The sequence below is a fragment of the Rutidosis leptorrhynchoides genome, chromosome 5 (genome assembly GCF_046630445.1).
Source record: "Rutidosis leptorrhynchoides isolate AG116_Rl617_1_P2 chromosome 5, CSIRO_AGI_Rlap_v1, whole genome shotgun sequence".
NCBI lineage: Eukaryota > Viridiplantae > Streptophyta > Magnoliopsida > Asterales > Asteraceae > Rutidosis > Rutidosis leptorrhynchoides.
This window is the reverse complement of record NC_092337.1, coordinates 174,103,662-174,124,107: the sequence shown is the minus strand read 5'-3', so window position 1 is coordinate 174,124,107 and position 20,446 is coordinate 174,103,662. Positions and strand designations below refer to the sequence as shown.

Sequence of the window (20,446 nt, the reverse complement as noted above, 5' to 3'; positions counted from 1 at the left end):
TACCCTTTCACCATAATGAATCAAATTTGTACAATCGGGTAATAGCAACTCACCAGGAGTATATATCTGTAAGGCCCTGGCCATGTCCAACATGGACATTCTGTACATTCTACCGCCAAGGATAAACCTAAGAAATCTTCTATCATCTATTCTAACTATATTTGTATCAAGTGATACAGTACTCATCAACTCAACACACCATTCCTTATATACAGGTCTACGAATGGTGAAAAGACGTTCCCAATCTGTAAAAGAAGAACTGCCATACCTTTGAACTAAAAGCTGTCTAACACGGTCAGCTAGATGGACCGTTTCCAAAGGGGCCCAATCGATTACCCTTGGCACCTCTACATTTTTTGTTACCAATTTGAATTTGTTCCTTTGATATGTCTCGTAATCTCTCCATCTCCTATCAAATCTCAGATTAGGATGCAGAGTGTGCTCAGGAATCGTTGGGAATTCTACTGGCGGCCTCATTGGGAATACTATGAATTCATCAACAAACTGTACCGGATCATAATAAGGTATGTGCTGATCAGGCTGTTGTTGTTCCTGTTGTGGTTCTTGTTCGTGTTGCATTTCTGGTTCTGGTTCTGGTGCTGGTGATGGTCGTCTAGATGATGATGCTCCTGAACCTCCAGTATCGGCTTTCTGCAAAACACATTAAACACAAAATTTGTGCATCCAAATATGCATTAGTGTTAGCAAAATAACAACTTAAAACAATCACTATAACATGTTAAATCAAAATTAAACTTATACACATTTTCACAATTTTTCACAATTCTACACTTTTCAAATAAGCACATATGAAAATGTATACAAAATTCATAAGCATTTAACTTAAATAACATGTCAAAATATTCATTACTAATAATTAAACAAGTCTCAAATGGCAAATATATCAAATTAATCAAGTTCATGAATTTTGGACTTAAAAAGTCCACTTTAATCTCCAAAAATCATGTTTAGGATCAATGTTTGGATCATTTAACTATCTAAACATGTTACACTACTCAATTTAGCAATAATTCATGACAAAAATCGGCCATAACCTGTTTATATCAAAAATCCCAAATTGCCCAAGAACACAAACCCTAGATTTCTAAAAATTTTGAAGTTTTTGGCTTCAAATCATGTTAAATAGCATCAATCTAGGTTATACATGCATAAAATACTAACAATTTAACACTAATTACACTAGAAATTAACAAAATTGTATTAGGTAAAAAAATTGGTAATTATCACAAAAACTAGGAATTTATAGAGTTTAGGGGTATAATTTTTACCAATTTGCTGAAGAATGAGAATCTAGGCATGATTAGAGCAAGAAATTTGATGAATTACGGTGGAAAAATGGCGAAAATTGGTGAATTTTTGGGTGAGTTTCGTGAATGTGTGTGTTTTGTGGAGAAGAAACAGACCCGCTGGTCTGTATGTATCAGGCCTGTAATTGGCCTCCATGCGATCGCATGGAGGTATAGTGAAAATCCCATGCGATCGCATGGGGGTCCGGGTACAGTGTTTTCAGCTCTTTTTTTTTTTTTTTAAAACTTTAACTTATAAAACAATTAAGTGATTAATTTTAAAATTTTGTTTCCCTTTGTTTTAGGACGAGGTCGTTTCGGATCGATGTCCTAGTCCGTTCTTCGACAAAATTTTAAAATTTATCTTTTTCAAGCGATTGTTTTAAAAGCTTAGATTTTTGGGTTTTTTTTAATTTTTTTGGCATATCTTAATTCAATAAGATTAAAAATAATGATAATAAAAGTTCTCGTCCCTCCCTCGGGTAAAGCAATTTCGGTTCAATGACCTAGTCTTCAACTTACGACGAATTTTAAAAATCATATTTTTAACTTAATGAGATAAAGTAAATTTTTGTTTTTAAATTCACACCAAACTTAAAATAAAAATACATAAAATTCAAAATTAATATTAAAAATTCACACCAAACTTAATTTAAAAATTCATATTATAAAATTACACCAAACTTATATTATATTTTTCAAATATTTACAATTTTAAATATAGTGTTTTTATAAAGTTTACAATATTAATTTAAGATTTATATATTAATTTTAAAAACATGGTAAAAATAAAATTAAAAATCTTTTTGGCTTTTCATCCCACTTTTATCAATCAAATATTATCAAAAATATGCGCCCCTCTTTTCGGTAAAGTAATTTCGGTTCCAAGACCTAATTTAACTCATGACGAATTTTTGAAATATTTTAGGTTGATTGATTAAAGATATTTATACCTTAAGAATAAACGTTAAATTTCGCAGTGATGTAATAAATTTTTGTATGATATCAATAATTTCGGTCGCCAAACCCAATTTTTATTTAATACCAATTTAATACTTTATAGCGAACAAATTAGCGTTTATTATCAAAAGGTTAAAAAAAAAAAAAAAAAATAAAAACTGTACAGACTTACCTGTGAGATAGTATTCTTAGTTATATGATCTATCCCATTCATAAGATAGTCGGTTTAATTAGTTTTCCATAGCTACATAGGCGTAACCTCGAGCATTCAGTGTCTTTTCTTCTAAACATATGAACGGTCCGTCTCTGCATAAAGTAACAAATTCGGTATTTGAATAGGTTTGATTATTTGAACATTTACCTCCATGTGACCATTTTTCGCATTTGTGACATCGTTCTAGGTGTCGTGCTCTTCTTTTCGCTGCGGATTTTGATTTTCCTTTACCAAATTGTAACTTATTATCTCCGCATCTGGATTCTTTTCTAACTCCGTCCAATCTTTCTCTGATTACTGATACTATTTCACTCGGTAGTGTGTCATTATTACGTTTAGTGATCAAAGCGTGTAGCAGTAGACCATGGTTTAGTTCACAGGCAGTCTTCATTTCCTAAAAAAAATAAAAATTCAGAATGGGGGGAGAAGACTAGTTCTTCAGGGTCTGCTAGGAAAAGACCATTCGGGTTCCATTTTCGAGAACTACGCGAAAACAGACAATCTAACTCTAACAGAAATACATATTATCCTTTAAAGACTTGATTCTCCCCACACTTAGTTAGCTGTGGTATCGAAATTGTGATTAACTTCGTTGTCAACTTCCATTGGACCATGTATGTAATGTTTAACTCTGTGACCATTAACTTTAAATTCAATCCCATTTGAATTTATTAATTCTATCGTTCCGTATGGGAAAACTCTTTTGACTATGAATGGTCCAGACCATCTTGATTTCAATGTTTCAGGAAATAGCTTGAATCGTGAAATGAAAAGAAGAACTCTGTCTCCTTCTTTAAATTCTTTTGAACTTCTGATTCTTTTATCATGCCATTTCTTTGTTCTTTCCTTATAGATTAACGAATTTTCGTATGCTTCATGTCTTAATTCTTCTAATTCGTTTAGTTAACTTAATCGTAGACATCCGGCTTCATGTAAATCAAGATTACATGTCTTCAAAGCCCAAAATGCTTTGTGTTCAATTTCTACTGGAAGATGACATGCTTTTCCATAAACAAGTCTAAAAGGTGTGGTTCCAATTGGAGTTTTGTAGGCTGTTCTAAAAGCCCAGAGTGCATCCTCCAATTTAATGGACCATTCCTTCGGATTTGATCCTACGGTTTTCTCTAGAATACGTTTTAAAGCTCGGTTGGTATTTTCAACTTGTCCACTTGTTTGTGGATGATATGCGGTGGAGATTTTATGAGTTACTCCATATCTTTTAAGAACTTTCTCAAGTTGATTATTACAGAAATGAGTACCCAGATCACTTATTAAAGCTTTCGGTGTTCCAAACCTTGCAAAAAGACGTTTTAAAAAGTTGACTACAACTCGTGCATTGTTAGTTGGGAGAGCTTGTGCTTCCGCCCATTTAGATACATAATCAATGGCTACGAGTATATATAGATTATTATGAGATTTTGGAAATGGACCCATAAAGTCAATACCCCAAATGTCAAATACTTCACATACTTGGATGACATTTTGTGGCATTTCATCACGTTGACTTATTTTTCCGGCCCTTTGACAAGCATCACAGGATTTGCAAAGAGGGTGTGCGTCTTTGTAAATTGTAGGCCAATAGAATCCAGCATCATAAACTTTTCTTGCTGTTAGTTGAGGCCCATAATGCCCTCCTGTTGGTCCTGTGTGACAATGGTTTAATATTTTACTGGCTTCATCTCCGAATACACATCGGCGTATTATTCCATCTGGACAACTTTTAAACAAATGTGGATCTTCCCAGAAATAGTGTTTTATATCACTGAAGAATTTCTTTCGTTTTTGGTACGATAATCCTTTTTCACATACTAAGTAGTTTGCATAGTCTGCAAACCATGGTATTTCATTATAATCTATCTTCAATAGATATTCATCAGGAAAGTTGTCTTGTATGGACGATTCATTTAGAACTTCTAATTCGGGATTTTCAAGACGAGAAAGATGATCAGCGGCGAGATTTTCTGCTCCTCTTTTATCTCGGATTTCAATATTGAACTCTTGTAAGAGTAAGATCCAACGGATTAATCTTGGTTTAGCATCTTGTTTCGAAAATAGGTATCTAAGAGCAGAATGGTTGGTATAGACCACCGTTTTTGCTAGAACGAGATATGATCGAAATTTGTCAAACGCAAAGACAATAGCAATTAGTTCTTTTTCAGTAGTTGTATAGTTCGTTTGTGCTCCTTGTAACGTTTTACTAGCATAATATATAGGTTGAAATCGTTTTTCAATCCTTTGTCCTAAAACGGCTCCCTTTGCAAAATCACTTGCATCGCACATTAGTTCAAATGGTAGATTCCAATTTGGTGTTATCATGATCGGCGCATTAGTGAGTTTCTCTTTAAGAATATTAAAAGATTTGATACACTCATCTGAAAAGATGAATGGAGCATCCTTTTCTAGGAGTTTATTCATAGGAGTGGCAATTTTAGAAAAATCTTTTATGAAACGTCGGTAAAAACCGGCATGCCCTAGAAAACTCCTAACTCCTCTAACATTGGTGGGATGTGGAAGTTTAGCAATTACATCTACTTTAGCTCTATCCACTTCAATTCCTTCTTTTGAAATTTTATGTCCAAGAACGATGCCTTCTTTAACCATGAAATGGCATTTCTCCCAATTAAGTACTAGATTTGATTGTTGGCATCTAATAAGCATTCGTTCCAGATTAACTAAACATGATTCAAATGTATCACCGAAGACTGAAAAGTCATCCATGAAAACTTCCATGCATTCTTCTATCATGTCGTGAAAAATCGCCATCATACACCTTTGAAAGGTTGCAGGGGCGTTGCAAAGTCTAAATGGCATGCGTTTGTAAGCAAAAGTACCATAAGGGCACGTGAATGTGGTTTTCTCTTGGTCCTCGGGTGTTATTGGAATTTGAAAGTATCCGAAAAAACCATCAAGAAAACAATAGTAACTATTTCCGGCTAATCTTTCAAACATTTGATCAATGAAAGGTAAGGGAAAGTGATCTTTTCTGGTGGCGTCATTTAATTTTCTATAATCTATACAAACACGCCATCCTGTTACAGTCCTAGTAGGAATAAGCTCATTTTTCTCATTTGTAATGACAGTCATGCCACCCTTCTTAGGCACGCATTGAACTGGGCTTACCCATGGACTATCAGAGATTGGATATATCAAACCTGCATCTAGCAGTTTAATAATCTCTTTCTTAACTACATCTTGCATATTTGGATTTAGTCTTTGTTGGTGTTGCACATACGTTTTATGACCTTCTTCCATAAGGATTTTATGTGTGCAATACGAAGGACTTATTCCTTTAATATCATGAATCTTCCATGCAATGGCTGGTTTATGAGCTTTCAACACAGAAATGAGTTGTGATTTCTCATTTTCAGTAAGAGAAGACGATATTATTACAGGTAATTCAGATTCACCATGTAAATAAGCGTATTTCAAATGGTTTGGAAGTGGCTTTAACTCTAATTTCGGAGGTTCTTCTATCGATGATTTGTATTGATATCTGTCTTCTTCTTTTAGCATTTGGATTTCTTCTATTGTTGGTTCATATCCATTAGCTATTAGTGTATCTAACATTTCAGCTTCATCAATTTGTTCTATTCCTTCTCCTAAAGAACATTCTCCTGTTCCTTGTAATTCTGGAAATTCTTCTAATAATTCTGCATGTGCATCTATAGTTTGAATATAATAACATGTATCATCTGCAGATTGCGGTTGTTGCATTGCTCTATCAACTGAAAAGGTAACACTCTCGTCCTCTATACTTAGGGTCAGTTTCTTGCCGAACACGTCTATCATTGCTTTAGCCGTGTTTAAGAATGGTCTTCCTAATATGAGAGGAACTTGAGAATCTTCTTCCATGTCCAAAACAACAAAATCTACTGGAAATACTAAAGTACCAACTTTAACTAGCATGTTCTCCATTATCCCTCTAGGATATTTTATTGATCGATCGGCTAGTTGTATGCTTATTCTTGTTGGTTTCAATTCTCCAAGGTCTGGTTTAGCGTATAGTGAATACGGCATTAAATTTATACTAGCACCTAAATTTGCTAATCCTTCTATTGAACTAAGACTACCCAGAAAACATGGAATTGTGAAACTTCCTGGATCAGATAGTTTTTCTGGTATTTTATTCAACAGTACTGCTGAACAATTAGCATTCATAGTAACAGCCGAGAGTTCTTCCATTTTCTTTCTATTCGTGATCAGATCTTTCAAGAATTTAGCATATCTAGGCATTCCTGAAATCACATCAATGAAAGGAAGATTTACATTTATCTGTTTAAACATATCCAAGAATTTGGATTGCTCGGCTTCAAGTTTCTCTTTCTTCATTTTACTCGGGTAAGGAAGTGGTGGTTGGTATGGTTTAACATAAGGTTTATCCTTAACTTTGTTATCTTCATTAACCTTCTCAACTACCGGTTCTTTTTCCTTATCTTGATCAGGTTGTGGTTCTTGTGGAGTAGGAATAGCTTCATCAGAAGTTACAGGTATTTCAGGTGGTTTAAGTGTTGTACCACTTCTTGTGGTAATGACTTTAGCTGTTTCATTTCAGGGGTTAGCATTTGTATCACTAGGTAGACTTCCCGGTTTTCTTTCACCTATTAATCTTGCTAGGTTACTTACTTCTTGTTCCAAATTTTGAATAGAAGCTTGTTGATTTCTAAATGCTTGAGCATTTTATTCATTGGTTTGTTTTTGAGATGTGAAAAACTGCGTTTGAGTTTCAACTAGCTTCGTCATCATATCTTCTAAATTTGGCTTTTTATCATCGGTTTGTTGTGGTGGTTTGTTTTGAAAATTAGGTCTTTGCTGATTGTAAGTATTGTTGGATACTTGTTGATTGCTAGGACCTTGTTGGTTGTTGTATGGAATATTTCGGTTATAGTTCTGATTTTGATTGTAAATAGGTCTTGGCGGTTGATAATTATTCTGATAATTATTTTCAGGCCTTTGGTTTATGTATGAAATATTCTCTCTTTGTTCCATTGTTAATTCAATACTGAGACAATCTTTTGTCAAATGTGGTCCTCCACACTGCTCACAACTAATTCGTATTGAGTGAATATCCTTAGTCATCTTTTCCATTCGTCTCTCGACAGCATCTATCTTTGCGGAAATGGAATCTAAGTCATGGATAGAATCGGCTCTAGCTGCTTTAGATGATCTAACGATATCTTTTTCTTGGTGCCACTCATGTGAGTGGGAAGCAGTGTTATCAATAATTTTGTAAGCATCAATTTCTGTTTTCTTCATAATAGAACCACCAGCTGCTATATCTATGTCTTTCCTTGTAGTGATGTCACATCCTTGGTAGAATATTTGTACTATTTGACAGGTATCTAAACCATGTTGCGGACATCCTCTTAACAACTTTCCAAATCTAGTCCACGCCTCATATAGAGTTTCATTTGGCTTCTGTGTGAACGTAACAATTTCTGCTTGAAGTCTTACGGCTTTAGATGCCGGAAAGAATTGTTTAAGAAATTTTTCAACTAAAACGTCCCATGTATCAATCGCCCCTTCAAGTAACGATTCCAACCAATCTTTGGCTTCTCCCTTTAAAGTCCAGGGAAATAACATGAGATATATCTGTTCATCCTCCACTTCTCGGATTTTAAATAGTGTGCAGATCCTATTAAAGGTACGTAGATGTTCATTTGGATCTTCCTTCGGTGCACCACTAAATTGGCATTGATTAGTCACCATGTGTAGAATTTGTCCTTTGATTTCATAATCTGGCGCATTAATGTCTGGATGAGTAATTGCGTGACCTTGGCCAGTGCGTTTAGCTCTCATTCGGTCTTCCATACTTAAAGGTTCCAGATTCTCCATAATTGAATTTGTTGAATCAGAATCACTAGAGGATTCTGATTTAATGGTTCGTTCCTCAACAATCTCTGTTTGAATGATTGGTGGTTCCGGAGGAAAATTTAATGGTTCAGGATCTATGAATCGTCCCTGAATATTCTCCGGATTCTCAATTGTGAGGTCGGGTTCAAAAAATGGATTATAGGAAATTTGAACTGGAGTACTTGGTCGACTAGATGACGATTCTAAAGAAAAATCAACGGCAGTAATATTTGCTAAATGTCTTGATCTAGTTACAGGTGGTGAATGTACAAAAGGTGGTGAACGTCTTGCTCGGTGCATTCACTGAATATCCTATTAGTTTTTAAAAGGAAAGAAAAATTATAATAAGTTATCCAATCAATAGACTTTTCTGATTTTGCCCACGTTTCGAATAGCCAAAAGATGCAGCAGAGGGGCAGGATTCGTTTGGTCTCAATATAATTGAGGACTGTTTGGCTCCAATAACCCAGTCCACGTACAAATCCAACTATTACTACGAACCAGAAAATTTTGATGTCTATCAATTTAACCACTTAAAATAAATTTTCGTAATTTTAAGAAATTTAGATAAGAAGTAGAATAAAAATCTATGTCCTAAAAACTAGAATAGCGAGAAATAAGAAAGAAAAAAAAGCGTGTCGAAAAAGGTCGAAAAAGAAAAATGGTTGAAAAATAAAAGGTGACAGAAAAATAAAAGAAACTTATAAAACTTAAAAACACATGACTAACCTAACCTTATTACTACAACTAACTTAAAATTATAATCGCAAATTGAAATTACTAATTGGAATGATAATTGATACATAGGTAAAAGGTGTCTAAAAATATTAAAACTTACAAGAAAAACTATATCCCAAATGGCAATAAATTAAAAAGAAACTAAAACTTAAAAAGGCGTCGCAAAATTCTAAAGTACCTAAATCTTAGTCTAAAGAAAAACACTTAAGGGATTTTATGGCAAAGCCTAAAAATCTATAAATAAAAATAATTATGGCAAAAACTATGAATTAAAACTAAATACGAGCGAAAAATACAAATATTACGCTAAAACGATTAAAAAGGGACAAAATATAAAAATATACAAAAAGTTGTAAAAAGTACAATTTTTATAAAAATAATATTTTTATATTATTTATTTAATAAAACTATTAATTTTAAACTTTAAATAAACTAATTAAACATAAAAATACAAATTAAATATAAAAACTAAACTTAATTATAAAAATATATAACCCTAATTAGGGTTTAAATATATTAATAATAATAATTACCCGTAATTAATGCAGGCTGCAGTCAACTGTGGCGTGTCAGACGGGCTCATGCGATCGCATGAGTCCTAAGCTACCCGGCCATACGATCGCATGGGCTAGGGTTTCGGGCCACAGAGTGGGCTGCTACAGTACCGGACTCGAGTTTTACTATGTATATGTATATATATATATATATATATATATATATATATATATATATATATATATATATATATATATATATATATATATATATATATATTTTTTTTTTAAATATATTTATAAAATATATTTATAAAATAAATTAAATAAAACTTATATTTTTACAAACTAAAGAAACTTTATAAAACTTAAATATTTACCAAACTCTTAAAAATATTTATATTTTTGTTTTTCTTTTAATATTTTTGAATATTTAAAACGTATTTTTACAAAAGCGTATTTTTTTTCTTCTTTTTTTTTTTATAAAAGTAACTAAAAAGAATTTTTTTTTATATATATTCGCGTTGCGCTTCCTGCTTTTAAGCTAGATTGGGTCCCCGGCAGCGGCGCCAAAAATACTTGATGTTATGCGAGGTGTATATAAAATAGCTTTATATTTTAGCAGAAAATACTATTAAATACGATACAATTTTACACAAGATATTTATTTATTTAGAGAATGGATATACTTAAACCTTGCTACAACACTTATAGGCTGTGTACCTAATCGTACAGTAGTGTAGTTTTTAGTAAGTCCGGTTCGTTCTACAGGGAAAATCTTTAAACAAAGCTTAACGCTATATTAGTTTACTTTTATAAAAATACAAATATATATATATAAGTAATATTATTATTATAAAAGGGGATTTTTACCGTTTAATGACCGGTTTGTCGATTTTAATTCTTCAGTCGCAGTTAAAACCAAATGTAAAATATTAAATAAAAGACTTAATTTAAAGCGTAAAGTAAATAACGATAATGAAATTACGAATAATAAAAGTGCGATAAAATAAACTTGCGATAATTAAAAAGTACGATAATTAAAAGTGCAATTAAATATAATAACAATAAATAAAAATGCCATAATTAGAAGTGCAATTAAATATAAAATAAAGGAAATTAAATATGAAATAAAAGAATTATGCTTATTTAAACTTCCGTAACCATGATGTTTGACGTGTTGATTTTAGTTTTATGCCCACGGGTTAATTGTCCTTTGTCCTGAATGATTTAATATGTCCGTCTGGTTTTTGTCCATAACAGTCCATCAGTAATAAATATAAAGTGCGAGTGTCCTCGTCAAATTATTCTTATACCCAAAGTTAAATATTCCAACTAATTGGGGACTTAAACTGTAACAAGATTTTAATACTTTGTTTAATAATTACACCAGGATGTCGACTGAGTGTAACCCAAGGTTTTAATATTTTGTTATCAATTATACCAAGTGTCCTTGTACATAATTTCACCTCTGTTTTAATTATTCTAGTGGCTATTAATCCATTTCCGTGTCCGGTTAAATGAACGATTATTCGTACATATAAATACCCCGCCCATCGTGTCCGATTGAGTGTATATGGTAATTTATAGGGACGCCCAATTGTAAATCTTTATATTAACATTAACAAACTATCATTTAGTTAAACAAATATAAAACCCATTAATAGCCCATAGTCTAATTTCCACAAGTGTCGTTCTTTTGTCCAAACCCCAATTATGGTACAAAGCCCAATTACCCAATTTTAGTAATTAGCCCAACATCATGATTACTTCGGATTAAATAAGCATAATAATAACTTAGCTACGAGACATTAAATTAAAAAGGTTGAACATAACTTACAATGATTAAAAATAGCGTAGCGTTGCACGGACAGAATTTCGACTTACACCCTTACAACATTTGCTAACATACCCTTATTATTAGAATTATAATTAAAATTAAAATTAAATTATAAATATAAATATTACGTATATAGATAGAGAGATTGATGGATATATATGTTTTTGCGTTCACCAAACTGCGAATTTATAGGAGATGTGGCCTGACTTTTCATGCCATGCGATCGCATGGACTTTCTTCTTCCTGGCCATGCGATCGCATGGCCAGCTGGGAGAGCTCACATGTTGCTTGTTTCCTTGTGCCGACGTTTTATAAATATAATATAATATATATATTAATTTTAAGAATTAATTATATATTATATTATATTCATATGCATAGTTGACTTGTAATTTTTAGTCCGTTGCGTCGAGCATTGAGAGTTGACTCAGGTCTCGGTTCCGGATTTTTGAACGTCCTTGCGTACAATTTAATATCTTGTACTTTGCATTTTGAATCTTGTACTCATGTGATTTCGAGACGTTTCTTATCAATAATTGGAACCTCTTTGATTGTATTTTGTACTTTTGAGCTTTTTGGACCTTTGCGTCTTCAATTCGTCGAATCTGTCTTTTGTCTTTACCTTTTATTATTTAAACGAATATCACTTGTAAATAGAACAATTGCAACTAAAAGCTTGTCTTTCTTGAGGAATAATGCTATGAAATATATGTTTGCTTTTAGCATTATCATAGACATTGAAGCTGATCACTCGACTCCATAGATAATATTTAGGAGTAGGTGTCTTCCTAGCACTCCTTTCTCAAGGGTTTCTTTACGGGGGGCTTCTACAATACATAACATATCAATCACATTAAGTCGATCAGGAGGAAAGTTTGGAAGACTCATTATGTCATGATGTATGCTGTAGAATTCATGACCTTCGTAGGGAACTTCCAGTATTTCACCAAATTCCTTGAGGGTGACGGAGTATGGATTGTCAAGAAGGATAAAAGAGACTCCGCCATTCTCGAATGTGAAGTTCGCGTAGAATTCTCGAATGAGAGTTGGATAGAGTGGACCATCAATGGTTAGAAATGCCTCCTAATTGAGTGCGGTGAAGGCATACATAAGATCGGGCATTTGAGTATATGCAACCCTTCTTCCTTCAGGTATCTTCCTGTCACTGAGGAATTTCTTGTTGTAGTTGACCCTAAGACTTTGAGTTTTTGGAGGATTATATTCTTTCTTTCCCCTTGACTCAGCATCCTTGGTCCTTGCCATTTCCTACACAATAACACTTTAACTCAATTTAAGGTATACGTATAAATGATTCAATTGTGGACTCAATGTTTTTCAAACTTAGTTAACATCAATACATGAGTGTTTTGATGTTATCTTTCTTCACATTCTCACCCTCATTTAGTGACAACGTGTTTGCAATTGTATGAACACCGATTTTCATAATGTTCATATGTGTTAATGATTTGCAAACTTGGTTATCATCAATACATGAGTGTTTTGATGTTAAATATCTCTACATTATCACTCACTTTTAGTGATAATGTACTTGCACCATATGAAAAATGATTTTATGAAAACCTAATCTATCTGTATAATGAACCATAGAATTCATGACTTGAATTGATGCATTACTAATCACAATTTCAATGTTTTGGATGTTTCAAGAACACATTTGATTGTTTGCATCAATTTAAAGTTTAGGATTTTCTAGTGAGGGTTTCTACATAAGGTAATTGAAGATTTCCTCATACAAATACAATTGAATGAAAGGAGTTCATAGATTAATCTTACCGAGAGTGAAGATTAAGATTTTGTGAATGCGTGTTCTTCGGGTGTGCGGTTCGTCACCTTGATCCGTGAGAGAGAATGGGCGTACTTGATTTTGAGGGAAATAAAAAGTGATGGGTTTAATTTAAAATATAACAACCATCCGATGTCGTGCGATCAATCTGCGGTCGACCGTGGATCCAGCCGTGTTGGAAAAACACTCTGCGGTTGAGTGTGCGGTCTGTCGTGGTTCGACTGCGTAGCTTCAGATAGAGAAATTTGACCGTGTCTTCAAGTCGAGCGCGTTTTGGTGATTTTCTCAATCTATAGATCACTTGAGGACATGTTTTCTTTGCTTAACATTGTATGATCACTCCAACCGATGTTTGATCATCAATGACACGTATGAAGGCACGTTTATATATATATATATATATATATATATATATATATATATATATATATATATATACATATACATACATACATACATACATACATATATATATATATATATATATATATATATATATATATATATATATATATATATATATATATATATATATATATATATATATATATAGATACATACATAGATACAAATATACTATATTATACAAATAAAGCACTTTGATCTATATTTAGCATGCAAAAGGATTTTTCATCTTTTCAAGTTAAGCATTCATTCCTATGCTAAGTTTATTCACATTAAGTGTCTTTTATGATCATTTTGAGAATGTGATATTTTTAAAGTTTATTATCAAGAGGGATACATTCACTAATGTACTCAAGCACCATTGAATTTTAGATATGCTATCATATTCCCTTCTTGTTTAATCATACCTTTTAATTGCAAGAAAATCTTTCATTAGTTTAGAAAAGTTTCGACAAGATTATCCGTACGTGCATTATGATCATTGGTTCTCATTCATCCTTAAATTACCCAACCCTCGATTTATCCCTTCCATTGAATTATTATTGTTAGATTGATTTAACTTTCTCAAGTCTTCATTTTTCATAATGATTGGCATTGGGCTTGGAGTACTTGTTTGTAGGTCTAGAGTTGTGACATAATTTTAAATTAATTTTGTTGCTTGATGATTTAAAATTCTTTTTGATCTTTAAAGACCCTTTAGATCATTGTTTTCATCAATTAAAACTTTGTTAAGTTGATTGATTTTTTATAATTGATTTTCCAATGATTTTACTTTGTCAGGACTTCTAGTATCTACAAATTTTATATTTTTGTACTCATTGTAACGACCCTACTTTTTCCGTTATCTTTTACCGTTAATTATTTAACGACCGTTAATTGTTATTCATGCCACGTCATTTCTATGACCTATATTATTATATTTGTAATAATATATTAATTATTATGTGTTATATGAATATTTGTATTCATATCTTTAATTGTACGTTTCTACGTGTCGCGGATTTCTATCCGGCGAATCTTTTCGGTTTTCAAACCAACGGTCGAGCTTTTGGGATTTTTAAGTCCTAATTATTTTAAATATGATATTTTAATGTCATATGATCATATATAGTGTTTATATATTTTATCCGTCGCGTAGTTGTTATCTCTCCGAAAAATCAATCGTGTAGTAGCGTTTTCACGTTTCGGGCTTCGATCGGGCGTTCGGGCCACAAGCAATTAGTCATTTATCAATTTTGGGCCATAAAATGGGCCCACCCTCTTGCTAGAGCCGGCCATCACCCCATGGGTGTTTGTGCCATTTTTCCAAACTTGTGATTTTATGGAACAAAACCTAGTTTTCACTCCTCATTTCATATTCTAATTTTTTTTTTTGTGTGTTTCTCCTCTCCTTGCTCTCCTAGCCATCACCACTAGCATCATCACCATCATCATCCTTCAACCAAATATTAATTGGATCAAGAAGCTTTAATCATCAACGGATTCCTCTCTTCGATCTCTACACACTCATACCATTCGATTCTTGATTAGGGTATAAACCCTAACCCTAGATTTTTAATTTTTCTTTATTTTTCTGTATTTTGATTATATTTTAATAGTATAAGGATTACTTGTTGTTGTAATGGTGTTTGTATGCATAGAATTACTCATAAACACATGTTTTCAGTTTGATAATATTGGGACAGCAGCTATTTCGTGTATTTCTGATATTGTGACTGTTATAAAAGTTAAAATAAAGTATCTAGATGAGTTCCTCTTATCAAGACATTAATTTTAGACTCCGAATTCATGTCGTTTCGATTCCCGGAGCCCTAGATATGATCAAAGTGGTATTTTGTTAAGATTGAAATGTGATATTGGTATGAACCAGGTTTGGTCCGACTTTGTGACCATATTTGGTGACTTTAGGGTGTGTTAGTGTGTTAAGATCAATGATGGGACGAACTTTCATGTTCGGGTCATCTAAATCCGAGCCGCGAATCACCCGTTGCGTCTAAAACACGATTTTGATTGAATTAAAGTTTCAAGTGATGTCTTGGCTGATCACCATGACTTGTGGGCTGTTCTTGGTGTGTTATTGAGTGTACCGAAGTGTTGGGTGGTTTGATTAGGCAGAGATATATGTAAGGCTCGCCGAAAACCGACCCACGGGGCTCAAGATGCGACCCGATGAACTTTTGATTTAAAACTTGTGATTAATTATTAAACTTATGATATAAATAATGAATTTCATTATCATTTAATTACTTATGATATAAAAAGTAATTATTATAATTTAAGACTTATGATATATATTTATTATATCATTTAATTATTACTTACGATTTAATTAACATTTTAATTAAACTTATGATTAATAATATTTTTATTATTAATGGAAAATACTTATGATATGTATTAAACTAGTATTATAAGATTATTATTATAAGACTTATAATAAAGATTAATTAATTATTTAATTATTATAAGGCTTAGTTATTATTTAATTATTAAATATTTATGATTTAATAATTATAATTAGAAACTTATGATATGATTAATAATTTATTAATTAATAATACTTATGATATGATTTAAAATTTATTATTAATAAATAATACTTATATTATGACTAATATTTAATTAATTAATTAAATACTTATGTTATATTAATTATATCATTTAAACATATGTTAACTTTAATAATTCATTTTAATTTAATTAAACTTATGTTATGACATAATTATACATATTTAACTTTAATTAACATTACAACTTATATTATTATTATAACTTATACTTTTAAAATTAATGTTGACTATGTTTGACCAAGGTTGACTTTTGAGTTGACTTCTGGTTGACTTTGACTTTTAGTTGACTTTTGTTGACTTTCTAAATAAGAAAACTTTCCTAACTTAAAACTTTCTAAAAATAGAAACTTTCTAAATTTGGAAACTTTCCAAAAATAGAAACTTTTCAAAAATAGAAACTTTCCTAAAATAGAAACTTTCCAAAAATAGAAACTTTTCAAAAATAGAAACTTTCCAAAAATGAAAACTTGCTAAAAATAGAAACTTTCTCTAAAAATAGAAAGTGTGTGTCCGTACGCTGTTCCGATCAAACCGATGCATGTTGAGTATTGTTCTATGACTACTTGCAACATGTACAATAGCTATCATACTAAGACTTGACCTAAGTTAGTTATTTATATCGGCCTTCTTTATTTATAGGTCGGCGTTGTGATCATTCCTGATCACTTTACTTCATTTGCTGTTCGCATATTTGTATGGTTATTTCGTTTGCTATTAAGTTGAGTTATAGTCCCATTTTTCTATTTAAATCTTTTGGGATGAGAATACATGCAATTTATTTTATATTTTGGACACAAGTGGAGGTTGGTTTAAATTATTCATTGTGAGTTGAACAAAAATATTCCCTAGTCTGGTAACTATAATAACTGGTTTCTACTGGTGAACGCGAATCCTACGGATAGATCTATCGGGTTTGACAACCCCATTTCGAGCTAGTCGCGCTAGCAATTTATAATCGGAATGTTTAGTACTTCGTATTTTGTTGTAGATGCACTTATTCGGTGTATATTATTTATTGTGTTTGGCAAGGGTAAATAAATGGTTAAGTGGTTACCAGGTGGCTCACGGAAAATGGAATAATATTTTTATATGTTTTCTAACATATAATTTAGTGGTCCAAAAAGGAGTTTTTATGTTTTCAAACATAAATTTTTATGGTTTAAATTAGATATTGTTTACAATATTAAACCTATAATTCACTCAACATTTTTGTTGACAGTTACTCGCATGTTTTATTCTCAGATTCATGATTGATTATTTCCGCTGTGCTTAGAGAGTCTGCATATTTATGATGGCAGCTTTTGTTAAACATTAACTTGCATTCTATTTTGATACATTTAATAGTGGATGTTGTTGACTTTGTTTTGGTCAACTTTTGGTTAAGTAATAATGTATGGTTTTTCTAAACTTACACATTTTGGTAGGTTTCCTTTATAGGAAATCATTTTTAAATAAAGAATGCAAGGTTATTTATTAAATTCATATAGAGTTATGATCAAGCTGTGGGATCAAGATAACGATGGTCGTCAAGTGTACTTTGACGGGCCGTTAAAGTTGGTATCAGAGCGTTAGTTGTAGGGAATTAGGCTGCATTGATGCCGTTACCTGAGTCAATAGGGTGCATTAGTGAGTCTAGTCTACAGCCCGGCCCACAATATATTATCATATGTGATTATTTGTATCATATTGGTATGTATATTGTTATCATACATACATCCCTATTATGTTCTGAAACTGGGAGGAACTCCCATTCCGATTTAAATGTATTCTCCGACTCATGCGAACTTATCCTTATAAGAACACCTCGGGTAGTGAGACCGAGGGATGTCATTCTTGACTTCTGAAATTCTTGACATTTCTATGTCATCTATTATGGTTATGTATATTACGTTTGAGGTATATTACGCGAGATGTCATTCTTGACTTCTTAATGCTCGGCATTTCAATGTCAGCTATTATGTTTAGGTATATAACATTCTTGTTATATTATGTGCCTTTGTGCCGCTGTGCCTATGTGCTTTGGTTTTTTGAACCGGAAGACGTCATTCTTGACTTTTAGAGATTTTTGGCACTTCGAAGACATTTCTATGTCATCGTTACTCCTATTTTTTACTTATGATGTTTTTTTCTCTTGTGCTATCCTTAGCACATTGTTTAAGAAAATGTTTTAGAGAAATTGTGTGGAAATCCGAGGTTGATCGCGTGTCCTGACCTCATGTAGTGCTATTGGAATGGAGCTATGAATTAGTGAAATATAATGGCATCAGGCCAACGTGATTATATTACGTTAATTCATAAAGAAGTCCCAATATTGTGACATGAGGAATAGAAAGCGAGTCAAAGAAAATTTTTACACTACTCATTTAGAAATTCCGATATATTACATGGGTAGGGAAGATATTCATTATCTTGTTTGTTGATATACGAGAAGCTCGTTTTAACCAGATTATCTATCTCATGCCCTATCCTCCATAACTCGCTTGTTAGCAACTGCTTCGCTCGGGAACACTTTTGGCCCAAGGACTTCTGTCCTAATAATAGTCAAAATTACATTTAACTCATTGGTTTTCATGACCTCGTAACATTTGTTGGTCAAATGTCGCACGACGATTCAAGTCATTTACTCGATCTTTTACGATCTTACTTCAACTTGTAACCTCTGAAATACAGATACTCTGTTTATCATCGGGAGTTTTACACATTTGTTTAATTGGGCGGTTCTTACGGGATTTATGGGTGAATAGAAGTAATGAAATATTTTGTCATGTGTACAATTTATAAAAATCATATATGTATATATGGATTCAAATGAATAAATTTACCCTTACCTATTTTAGCTAGTATATACTAAATTATACCTACAAAATTATTTTAAGACCACTCATTTATTGAGCTGTTTTGACTAAGTCAATTTGTTTTATATAAAATGGTACACGTTGTACATACTTCTAAATTTACTAAGAACTTTGTTCCGTTTATGTTGTCACATCAAACGTTTAAAGCTTTTTCAAAACTCCTTTGATTAATTTTATCAAATTTTCGCATTATTCTACAGAGTGTTTGGATCACAGTTCTTCTCATCCTCGGTTTAAGGATGAAACTTACCATTAAGTTCATTGATAGAAACTCTTACGCCACTTTGGATGCCAGTTTTATAAAATTTGTTGGAAAGTCTTTGCGCTCATAAAATTTTCCCTCTTATGGTTGGACATGGCCGAAAGACGGACCGATAAATCAATTTTCTGGGATACGCTCGGTGGTCACCCTATTGTAGAAAAGGCACTAGGTGGGTTTCTACCCCAACTGTTGTTATAGTGGGTATCAAGGATATATATTTCACTAGACCGTTTGAGGAGTTTCAACTCTCAATATTCACTGTCAACCACAACACCCTCGTAAACATCAATCCTAGGATTCAATACTTTGAGGTGCACGAAATTATTTTTGGAGATTCATCTCACCTGGAGGCGGCCATTATTTATAACCCATGATTCGCGTTCTTTTCATCCGCACATAAATTTAAGAATATGGATGAATCCTAGATTTCCTCGCTCATTGTACAAGAAAGTACACTCTCGTTGAAATATCACACCTTTCGTACGTCTTCCTTTCGGAAATGTAATGAAAATTTACTTTGAAGTCCATGATCCTCGTTATCTCCTTTGAGAGAATTGCCTTAAATATCTATGCCACCGATGTGACTACTCCATATATTTCTTCCTTCATTGTTGCAACTATATTTCATTCGTCCTAGTTTGTCCCCTTGGGGAGCTTCTATTTTATTTGTTAAGAACAAAGGTGGTTCATTCCGATGGTGTATTGATTATCGCGCGTTGAACAAGCTTACGATTAAGAACCGTTATCCTCTTCCGAGAATTGATGATCTGTTCAATCAATTTCAAGGTTCGTCCGTTTATTCTAAGATTGATCTTCATTCCGGTTATCACCAACTGCGGGCTAAAGAAACTAATATTCCGAAAACCGCTTACTGTACCCGTTATGGTCACTGCAAATTTCTTGTTATGCCGTCTGGATTGACTAACGCACCTGCTGTGTTCACGGACCTCATGAACCGTGTGTGCAGACCCTATCTAGATAAATTCGTTATCGTTTTCATCGACGACATCCTTATTTATTCCAAGAGTGATGAAGAGCACGAAGAACATTTGAAGTTGGTGCTTGATTTGTTGAGAAAAGAAGAATAGTATGGTAAGTTCTGTAAGTGTGCTTTCTGGTTAAGAGAAGTTCAATTTCCTGGACATAT

General features: G+C 32.6%; 1 pseudogene; it reads right to left on the bottom strand.

Moving 5' to 3' along the window:
• Positions 1 to 20,446, bottom strand: part of LOC139849167 (uncharacterized) — a 159,376-nt pseudogene that overhangs the window by 47,553 nt on the left and 91,377 nt on the right.